Below are 11,973 nucleotides of genomic sequence, written 5' to 3'. Positions count from 1 at the left end.
AGACCCGCCTGGGCAGCGAGACCTCATCTCTACAATAAATCAAAAAATCAGCCGGGCGTGGTAGCGCATGCCTGTAATTCCAGCTACTCGGAAGGCTGAGGCGGAAGGATCGCCAGAGCCCAGCAGGTCGAGGCTGCAGTGGCCGGGAGTGGCCACTGCACTCCAGTCTGGGCGACAGAGTGAGACTCCCACTCAAAAAAAAAAAAAAGGTGGAACAATAAACTCCACTTTCTGATGAGAGAAACTGCAAAGTCACATTTCAAGAAAGACTTGGTTACAGTAAGGTATGGAGAATGTGGCCATTATTGCAACCTACCACACACAGGCAAGCATCCCCATGGAGGTTCTGCCACTTTAGAGGCTCTGCATCCTAGTGAGCTCCTTCCTTCCTCTGCTGTTCTGGAAAGCATAAATCCCACCACTATCTTTGTTTCAATCTCATAGGGCACCATTTCAATTCTCAACCACAGTACCTATGTTGATTAATAGTCTCTTTGAGGAAACCAGTTTAATTATTTACATGGACATAAGACATAATAAAAAGTTTTTAAAAATATTTTTTTTTAGGTTTAAAAAAGACGTATTCAAGAAATTCCTGCCAGCATATTCTCAACTGCTGATTTCTTCTTTTTCGGGCTGTTAACTACCCTAGAAAGGTAAAGAAGATAAGGGTTCCTGGACAGAAGGACTCACAGGCTTGGTCATCCCTAATGCAAAGACAGAACATCTTTTATTCTTCCATGATCACCCTACAGACAAAAAGGAGACTCAGTCATTTTTAAATAACTATTCTGTCACATTAAATTCCCACTCAATCTTCTTGCCGCCAAATTTGTAAGAAACTTGAACTAGCATTATTATCAATCATTTCCAAAACAAACTTTTATAAGCAAAATTTTGTCCACAAAGGCATGATCTATGTCAAAACATTTGACCTCTCACGACTTATTTTTTTCTTCCATCTGTTCCTTCATTTCTTGTATAGTTTGAATATGTATGTGTTTTCAGAGAGGAGGAATAGAATATCATTATAAAGCATACACTTAATTTAGTTGAAACGTTATATTTAAAGTACACTCTTCTTTATGTTGCTGTGGAATTTTGGAAGATGCATTTTTGGGGGGCCAATAAACCTTACATAAACAATATTTTTCCCTTATAATAACAAAAGCCTCTTCAAGTAGAAGCATCTAAAACTATTAAAATCACATTAAGCACAAATTCCATAGGACCGTAGATGAATGCCATGTTTTTAAGAAGAACAGAGTAGAAGGAAAAAGAGAGTGAGAAAATCGTGTTTATCTAAGACTTACTAGGGGCTGTGCTAGACACTTCACATAGTTTAAATTAATGTTTACACTGGCAAGAGGCAAATATGATTGCCTTCTGCATTGACGGGAAAAGATGGCATGGTCAAACTGGATAATTTGTAGAGAATTTAATAAAGAAACTATTTACAGAACCACAGTGTTAATGAAAACAACAAAAGGGAGATTACAGTACCCTAGAGATAAAAACTTCAGGAAACCAGTGAGAAGTTCTTGACAGAGGGGTCAAGGCCAAGGAAAAGACCATTTACTGGAACCAGGAGAAATTGCTATTGAAAATGGAGTCTGCAGTTGAAGGAAATAACCAACCCTCCCACCCTCTACCTCCTGCTAGATCTACACTGGCTGAAGGCAGTCAGAATCCAGAGTCATGGTTCCTATTGATACGGTCCAGGTACTCAGTTTCCCAAGATAAAGCCATGTGGAAAAGGGTAGAGAAGGAGGCAAACCAGGAAATACTAGCATATTTCCTGACCCCTTTCCATTTTAAAGATGAGCAAATTGAAACTGAAAGAAATAACTTTCGAGATCGCACAGGCAAAACAGAATATAAACCCAGATCTTTCTAGTTCTCTTTGCATTGTATGTGTCCACTACCCTGTTGAGTTTGTAAAGAAAAACTGTAATTTTTCACCACAAATTATTACCCAAAATTCTGACTCTATTCTCCTCATTTAACTTTCATATTCATATCATCCTCAGAACTGCACAGTAAGGAATGGTTATTTGTATTGTAATGTTTTAACTGAACCCTTTAGTAAATCCTATATACCATTTCTCTTTCATCTGTTTTGATTATTTTTTTTCACCTGAACAATCCCACTACCAAATGTTTTAATTAATCAAGTCAACAAGTGTTTATTAGTCACCTAATATGTACCACAGCTATTTTTGACACTGTAGAGAATACAACTCGCCGGGCTCGGTGGCTCAGCCTGTAATCCCGCGCCTTTGGGAGGCTGAGGTGAGTGGATTGCCTGAGCCCGTGGGTTCAAGACCCGTCTGGGCAGCGAGACCTCATCTCTACAATAAATCAAAAACTAGCCAGGTGTGGTAGTGCGAGCCTATAGTTCCAGCTACTTGGAAGGCTGAGGCGGAAGGATCGCCGGAGCCCAGCAGGTCGAGGCTGCAGTGGCTGGGAGCAGCCACTGCACTCCAGTCTGGGTGACAGAGTGAGACCCCAACTCCAAAAAAAAGAAAGAAGTTCCCAAAAATCAAATCTGATGAAGCTCATATGTAAGTGGTGCACATAGTAAGGGGTTTGGAGACTTGGGAGGATGAGGATCAGAAATTATTACCAAAGACAGAAAGTTTTGAAAATGTAAATGTCAAGAGGAGCTCTGAAGGATGAATGGGGTCTAATAGACATATGAGAGGGAACTTCAGAAAGTTTGTAGAAAAATGAATTTAAAAATATAAATATAAAATATAGACTTATTTCTAAACATAAGCTCCATCAAAGTAAGACACTTTTGTAAGTGATGATATTGGTCATTAGTTCTTTCATAAAAAACGGAGGAGCTTGGGATTTAAACATGTCAATGCAGTCTTTTTTTGCATTATTAACCAAATAATATTGGATTCCCTTTAGAAATTTTTTTTTTTTTTGAGTTGGAATCTCACTCTGTCGTCCAGACTGTAGTGCAGTGGCCGCTCCCAGCCACCGCAGCCTTGACCTGCTGGGCTCCGGCGATGCTTCTGCCTCAGCCTTCCGAGTAGCCAGAATTACAGGCGCGTGCTACCACGCCCGGCTAATTTTTTGATTTTATTGTAGAGATGAGGTCTTGCCTGCCCAGGCAAGTCTCAAACCCGCGGGCTCAGGCAATCCACTCACCTCAGCTTCCCAAAGGCACGGGATTACAGGCTGAGCCACTGAGCCCAGCTGCCTTTAGAAATTTTTAATTCTCCCTCACTGATGAAGCTTAGCTTGGGTGGGTAGATTATTCTTGGTTGAAATTGTTTATCTTTTAGGACTTTGAAGATAGGGCTCCAACAACCATGCTGCCCATCAAAAGAGGACTGGATTTAAAAAATGTGTACATATACACAATGGAATACTATGCAGCCATAAAAAAGAACAAAATCATGAATTTCACAGCAACCTGGATGGAACTAGAGTCTATAATACTGAATGACCTCTCACAGAAACAAAGATCCGAGTATCACATATTCTCACTCATATAATGGACCTCGAACATCCAATGTAATACTATAAGAAAATGACTGACGGTACTGGGAAACTATGGGGGGGATTGGATTAACAGTAGCAAATATCTGTCTGGGGACGGGGAAACACCTCTTATAAACAGGGTGACTGAATGAAACGTAATTGTATACCTAACCCTTAATTGTACCCCACAACATCATAATAAAAAAATTGATAATAAAAAAAAATGAAATTTTTAAAGTTGTTTATGAAACAAAAAGAAGTCAGAAAGAGTTGAAACAGGACTGTAAAGTGGATGCCTAATGATTGTCCACAAACTCTCACACAATTCCCCTTGTTTGACGAGAGGTATAAGTAGGAGCATTGCCGTGGTGGAGAAGGACTCTCTGGTGAATCTCTTCTGTGTGCTTTTCTGCTAAAGCTTTGGCTAACTTTCTCAAAACACTCTCATAATAAGCAGACATTTTCATTCTTTGGCCCTCTAGTAAATCAACAAGCAAAAATGCACTGAAAATTCCAAAAAAATCTTTTGCCATGACCTTTGCTGTCATCTGGTCTACTTTTGCTTTGACTGAACTACTTCTAACTCTTGGTAGCCATTGCTTTGATTGTGCTTTGTCTTTAGGATTGTCATGGTAAAGCCATGTTTCATTTCCTGATTCAATTACTCCAAGGAGTGCTTCAGGATCTTGATCTCACTTGTTTAAAATTTCCATTGAAAGCTCTGTTCTTGCCTGCAGTTGATCTGGATGCAAGAGTTTTGGCATCCATCAAGTCTGCTCAACTTTAATTTTTCAGTAAAAATTATGCAAGCTGAGCCCATTGAGATTTCTGTGGCACTAGCTATTGTTTCTGCTGTTAATCATCAGTCCTCTTCAAATAGGGCACAAACAAGATTATTTTTTTTCCCTTGAAGATTGATGTGAATGGTCTTCTACTGAGAGCTTACAATTCAACATTATTCAAGTCCCTCTTAAAATGAGTTATCCATTTGTAAACTGCTGATTTCTTTGGAACACTGTCCCCATAAAGTTTTCATAAAGCACAATGAGTTCACCATTCTGTCATCCAATCATCACCATAAATTTGATGTTTGTTCTTGCTTTAATTTTAGCCAAACTTATATTGCTCTTCTAGGGGCTTTTTTTTTTCTTCTAGGGGTTGTTTTGTCTGATATTAAGATAGTGACTCCTATCTTGGGGCTCTTTTCAAACTAATGTTGTGTCCTTAGTGCCTCAAACCAGACACTGTTCAGTTTATAACTACTACAAGTTTGTTTTAGTGCAAGAAATTTTTGAAATGCATGCATGGTTATTTCATAATATGCATTTTCCATGAACTTTCTGATCCCTTGTAATGGGAAGAACATTTAGGTACTTTAGCCTTGAGAGAAGAAATGGCTCAGGTGACTAGATTTTTTTCCCCCCACAGGAAATCAAGACAAATATGATACAAGGGTAAAGTCTGTTCTGGAGGAAACTTCTAGTTCCTTCCCCTTCCATTCTCTCTCCTCCTCCCACTTCAGAGTTTCTGCTCTTTTAAGTTGCACAATATTCATGAAAACTCACCTATCTAGCTGCCTCTCTCAGCCTATGACTGTGTTTGGTGGCTTCTAGCACAGAACGAAGATTTTAATGATTTGTTTTACAATATCACTCCTCTGGGAAGTTTTTCTTAACCCTTCCAGGCTCCAGGTATGTTCTACTCTGTGCTCCTATAATGCTCAGAGCTTCTGTCATCACAGCACTTGTTGGGGTGGTGTGTATTTTAGCCTCTTCCCCCACAGGAAGAGTCAAGAAGTCTGGAACTGTCTTGCTGTTATCATGTGATGTATTAATAACTATGTGCTACCTATAAGCCCTGAGGGAGGATTTTAAATCACTTTATACATATAATTCTCCTTATCTATTCTCAAATGTTGTATTTCAAGGTGATAAAGATTTTGTTTGTTTGTTTTTTGTTTTTTGGTGAAGAGGTTTTTGGAACCCTGAAACTTATATTGTAGTTATGGCTTGGAGTAAGATAAACTTGGTTTGAGAAATAGGATAACCAATCATGGTTTAACCAAGACTAGGAAGTTCTTGGGATTTGGAATTTTCAGTGCTGAATCCTGGAAGTCCCAAGCAAACCAGGCTACGCTAGTTTCATCATATGGGAAAATAAAAAACAAATAATAATAATCTCTCTCGATGTACTATGCTATTCCTGTAAATTCCAGTCATGGTTGTAAAATATGCTTTCAGATCTCACTTTTTCATCCCTTAACTGTAAAATATGATTTCAGATCTCACTTTTTCATCCCTTAACTAATGGAATATTATGCCTTAGTAGGAAAGCATTTACCTCAAGAATAGCCTGTTGAAGCTGAGAATTCTTAGGCTCTTTCAATTTATGTTGCTTTTAGTATACCACAATAATTGGTTCTCTCAAAGTCACTCTTCATGCCTTGTGCTATAACTGACTGTAAGAATTTTTAAGTGAGGAGCTTTCCCTTTAGATGTTTCATTACAGGTGAATTCAAAGGCAGTGTTTTTGGGGTTGTTGATTGTTGTTCTTAACTCTCAGAAACTACTTGAGGGAGCTACTCAAGATTTCATCCCTCACTGGTTGGAACACAGGATTCATACCCAAGCACTTCAGCACCATTTGAATTGAACCAAAATGAATTAAATGTTGGTTCAACTTATCCCATTATGTCCTTATTGAATTTCTAGTTTTGCTTATAGAAAAAGGGGTTGGTGGGTGATAGAACAAAAATTTTAAAATGATACATGATTTTTAAAAACTGATTTATTTTTAATTTTAGGAAATGAGGTGGGTGGATCATATACGTAGTATTGGAGGTGCTCTCCAGTCTAATACTCAAAGCCAAAATGGTGGCAGCTACTTGGCTCTTCCATGAAATGACTTTGGAATCCTTGAAAATGATTATAAAGTTAACTCATACAGTTCAAATGATTTTCTGGGCCGTCAGGGATAAGGCTATACAAGGAAAAATTTTGTCCTTCATGAATGATTGAGGTTTAGATTGCTCATTTGTTTGTTGTCTCTTTCTTATATATCACCAAACAAAACAAAGGCAAGCCTAAAGTCAATCTTTCTAGACAAAAGTCTACCATTGTGTTTAATAGCTGGCTTTTCAGGAGAGTTCACCAAGCTTTTTACATGTGCTATTTTATCATTTTTTTCCCTCACATAATATCTACAAAGTAGATGTTAGGATGGTCCTTGTTTATAGGTGAGAAAATCAATTGAGAGATAGGTGCTTGTTTTTTGTAGGCAAAAATGTAAGGGTTCCAATCCAGGTGATCTGACCCCAGAGCTACATGCTTATCCACCATGCCACAGGCCTTGCATAGGTGTAAATAAATACCCCGTCCTTTTATGAAGAGAAATGATCTGCAGGATAGGTTTGAAGTTCTTGGGTAATCCCCTGCAATATCGGGGAGGTATGTTTGGCATTTCATTTGTAACTTTAGAATTTCTGTTTCTGAACTTAAAAATATTACTCCCAAGACTGCACACATATTGCCAATTGTCCTAATTAGGTACATACTCAGAAAATCAATCCAGTAGACTTTTTCTGCCCAAGAATCTCAGTCCCAGCTTCCACAACATAAATTTTGAATGAGGAAAATAATCAATGAAAATAGATATATAAAAATAAAAATTTTGAAGAAGGAAAAATTTGTTTATTTATTTTAAAAGTTAATAATTTCTGAGAATCATTAGGTTTATGGTCATACACAGAGCCTGTATGTTCCTGTTTTATATTTTTTTGTGTCCAAGTAAAATACTTTCCTTTGAATAATTCTGTAACATTACACCAGAATTATTACAAAATGACAGATATATCATAAAACTTCTGAAGCAAACTAATAAATAACTTATTATATCTTTGTAGTAAGTGTGATATAAGCATGGTTATTATAATTCCCATTTTATAGATAAGAAAACAAAACTGGAGATAAAGTGAATTGCCTGGGGTCACAAGTCAAGTAAATGGAAGACCAGTTTTACAAAAAAATAATGATTTATATGGGCATAATAGTCATCCAAGAAAGTACAAGGGATTCCCTGGATCATCATTCCAGCACTTACATTGCTAGGAAAGCTGAGAAGTTAGAACTTTGGAGAAATAAATGTCACTTTAAGAAGTCACTCGTGTAACCATGAATATTCACCAAGTCCCTGAGGCTCTTTTTCTAGTATTATGAGCCTTCTATAGCCAATCCTGAGCCTGGATATTGTTTTCATTTGTACAGTAATTGTCCTGGGCTGAATGAATTCATTTGGATTTTTTAAAAATATTGTTCATGCAGAATTTTTTTTTTTTTTTTTTTGAGTCTCACTTTGTCGCCCAGGCTGGAGTGCAGTGGCATGCTCATGGCCACCGCAGCTTTGACCTGCTGGGTTTAGGTGATCCTTCGGCCTCAACCTTCCAAGTAGCTGAAACTACAGGCACACGCCACCATACCCAGCTAATTTTTTGATTTATTGTAAAGATGTGGTCTCACCAAGTTGCCCAGGCTGATCTTGAACCTGTGGGCTCAAGCAATTCTCTTATCTTGGCCACCCAAAGTGCTGGGATTATAGGCATGAGCCACCATGCCAGGCCCATGTAGAATTTTTAAATGGAGTGATACGTCTAATGGCAGAATGGTCATGCCTAACTGAAATAGTACTCGATTGCTATCATTAATACAATAATAGGAAGACCTTCTTATCATGGAGGTATTTGCTATTTATAAGTCACTTTCACATTGGTAGGTCATTGATCTCCAGACCATCTTTTAGGTGAAAAATAAGCTGTTTTTAATATTGTTTTGTGCCTCCATGGTTGAAGGTAAGCTAATGAGGCATTTATAAGTGGATCCTTCCTATAATGATTCATAAATATATATGTATACAAAGAAGTTCTAAAAGTTTTTCAGCATTATGGCATTAAATTCTGAATTATACTGTTGGTTCTCATTAATTCTCTTATAAATGATTATAAGAATCTTGGCAGAAAATTTTAGTAACTTGAAGGTTTCGAAATAGTATCCTCATACTTTAACTTCATGTACCAGGAGAATCTGAAACTAAAGCAAAAATATCATATCTAGATATTTAGTTTAACATGTATTTATCGCTTTGTTTTCAGAAGGAACCGTATACCTTCTGGTAAAAAGTTAGTGAGTTCCTAGAAAAATGAATATTGTTGTGGATAGTCAGAGGCCTAATGTCATACTCAGACAAACCAATGTAAAGAAACCAAAATGTCATTGAAGTTATAGACCATAAAATGTACTCAGTAGTTACTATTATTCAGCAGGTATTAAAAGTTAATTCTATATCACCAAAAGACTTGATTCCAAGTTCAGCTACTTTATTTTCAAAGCAAGAAACACTGAATGACATCTGCGCTTCTATAAGCCTTTATTTTCCTGTCCATAATGCAGGGTCAACCCTAGCTTCAGGGCTGTTTTTGAATATACATCTACTATAAAAGGGCTATATTAATGAGACTGATGAGCAAAGTCACTGGGATGGAACTGAGTGAGCTTGGACAAGTTATAAAACTCCTCTAAGTCTCGATGTCCTTGTCTGTAAAATAGGAATAATCCCAAGAGCTACCTCAAAGGAAAGTTTTTTCATGATTGAATGAAAAAAATGTGTGTAAAAACGCTTTCAACCTGTTAAACATATGGTAACCAGATCACATTAGTATAGAAAGCGAAACCGGGCTCGGTGGCTCAGCCTATAATCCTGCACCTTTGGGAGGCTGAGGTGAGTGGATTGCCTGAGCCCGTGGGTTCGAGACCCGCCTGGGCAGCGAGACCTCACCTCTACAATAAATCAAAAAATCAGCCGGGCATGGTAGCGCCTGCGTGTAATTCCGGCTACCTGGAAGGCTGAGGCGGAAGGATGGCCAGAGCCCAGCGGGTCGAGGTTGCGGTGGCCGGGAGGAGCCACTGCACTCCAGTCTGGGCGACAGAGCAAGACTCCAACTCAAAAAAAAAAAAAAAGAAAGCGAGCACAACCCCAACTGTAAACATTCTGATGTCTTTAGACCTCCACTGATTTTCACACCCACACATGAATTGTGGAGAAAAACATTCCTAAGGAAGGTTGTCAGTTAAATCATACTTTTAACCTGATTTAAAAACTACTGTCTGCTATTTTGAGGGCTCTCCTTTTCTTCCCCATATTTGATATGTTGGGGTTGCTCCAGGTTGTATCTCAATATCTTTCCAGCCTTGTCTCTATTGTCTCCCTCAGCAACCTTGTTCACACCCTAGCTTCAATTTCTATTGATATAATAATGCCTCCTATATCCATATTTTGAGTCCAGCTCTTCTCCTGTCCTTTAGACCGGCATAGCCAGTGGCATCCTGGATATCTTCATCTTTATGCTCATAGGCACCTCAAACATAGCAGATCCAAAAGGTTCTTCCTCTGCTCCACACTTGCTCCTTCTGCTGTGCCCCCCAGCTTTGTGAATGGTCTTATAATTCATTTACTTCCTTCAACCATGACATTGACTTTTCAAGCTTCATTATTCCTCAAATGCAATCAATCAACAAGTATTGTTGACTCTAATATCTGAATGTCTCTCCATTTCCATTGCTTTCACCCAGGATAAGTCACCATCATCAGTCACTGAATTATTCCTTCTCGTCCCCAACCTTCATTTTCTTCCAATCAATTCTCCATATTGTCTTCCCTCAACTAAAATTGATCAAATGCTATCTACGTTTAAAGCCCTCAAATGGCTTCCATATGCCCAGAGTTTTAACATGATTCACAAGGCCTTCATGATCTAGTTTCTGCTTATCTCCCCAACCCTTCTTCCTCCCCATCCTACCTTCATTCTCTTGCACCAGCTTTGCAGGGTCTCTTCTAGTCTCCCTCTGTGTCATGCTTCCTCTTGCCTCTAGACTTTAGCACAGAATAGGTCATCTGCATGTAACATGTCATCACCGTCCTTCCTGAAACACATATACACACGTACTTTGATTTCCTAATTCATACTTAGTTTTTTCACTCTCAAGTTAAATTCATATCCTTCAAGAAACTTCCAATACTCATACCACTCTGAAGTCTAGGCTAGGTATCTCCCTAATATATTTTCTTTTCTTTTGCCATCATAAAATTTATTGTAATCACTTATCTACTGACATAACATTTCTGCTAAACCATATGGTTGGTAGGAACAAGACCTGAATCTGTCTTAGGTATTCCTGTCTCCTCATGTACCAGTTAGGGTTCAACCAGAGTAGCAGAACCAGTAGGAGATATATCTTAAAGCATTTATTGCAAGAAATTGGCTTATGCAATTGTGGGACTGTCTGGACAAGTTTGAAATCTGTCCAGCTGGTATCAGGACAGGGTAGGTTATCGGGAAGAATGTGTTGAAACTTTTGCACATGAATTAAACTGAAGTCTGCTGACAGAATTTCTTCTTCAGGAAAGACTCAGTTTTGCTCTTAGGACGGTTCAATTGGTTGAATGAGATTCACTCAGCTTTAGAATAATCTCCCTTACTTAAAGTCAACTGATTGTGGACTTTAATCTGATACAAAACCTTCACGGTTACATCCAGATTAACATTTGACTGAATAACAGAACCATAGTTTAGCCAAATTGACAAAACTAACCATCACCTCTTGGTACCTAGTATAGAGAGACATTCAAGAAATGCTTTTGACATGAGTAGATACATGGACTATTTTGTTTGTAAGGGCATTCTTGGGTGCTTCTAGAGCATTTTACTTTATATTTCTTAAGTCAGTGTTATATTGTTTATGTTTCTTGCTTATCAAAGTTTATGGGGTCTTTTTTTCTTTTTGGTACATTTAAAAGAAAAAATATTACATGCTGTATGCTATTTATTCTCACTCAGATTTCTTCAGAAAGAATCATTTCACATCATTAAGTGAAATAGACTTTGAGTGTCTTTTTTAAAAAGGTATTTTATTTTTAGAACCCTCTAAATTAAAAAGCAGAAATATACATTATGATTTATTTATAGATATATCTTGATAGAGTATTATATTAATTCCATATGATGGCATATTTTGCTGTCATTAAAATGATATTTTGAAGAATTTTATTTTTTTTTTATTTATTTTTTTTTTCTCCAAGCCCTTTAATGTTTACTTAAACAGTTGAGGCACAAGCAATAATAAAACTGGATTTTTTACGTTACAAGACTTTGTATGATATCTGCATGATATACCAATTTTCTCATAATCTTCCACAGTAACATTTCATTAAGATTCTGGTCCATAGGTTGATTCAACAAGGTCAGAAAGACAAGCAGATGGTAAAAACATCAAACTTACTGAGGGGTAAGAGGAATCAAAATTTACTGACTGCCTACTGTGCGAACTACACTGGTTTTACACACTTTACATAAATGCGAATGTAAGTTCTAGTTATCTGTTAATAGAACAACATTGCTACAACCAGGTAAGTGTATGTTTTAAATGT

Source organism: Carlito syrichta, unplaced genomic scaffold (assembly GCF_000164805.1).
Source record: "Carlito syrichta isolate Samal-C Ts95f unplaced genomic scaffold, Tarsius_syrichta-2.0.1 Scaffold304160, whole genome shotgun sequence".
NCBI lineage: Eukaryota > Metazoa > Chordata > Mammalia > Primates > Tarsiidae > Carlito > Carlito syrichta.
The sequence above is the reverse complement of the archived record's forward strand: the minus strand, read 5'-3'. Positions refer to the sequence as shown.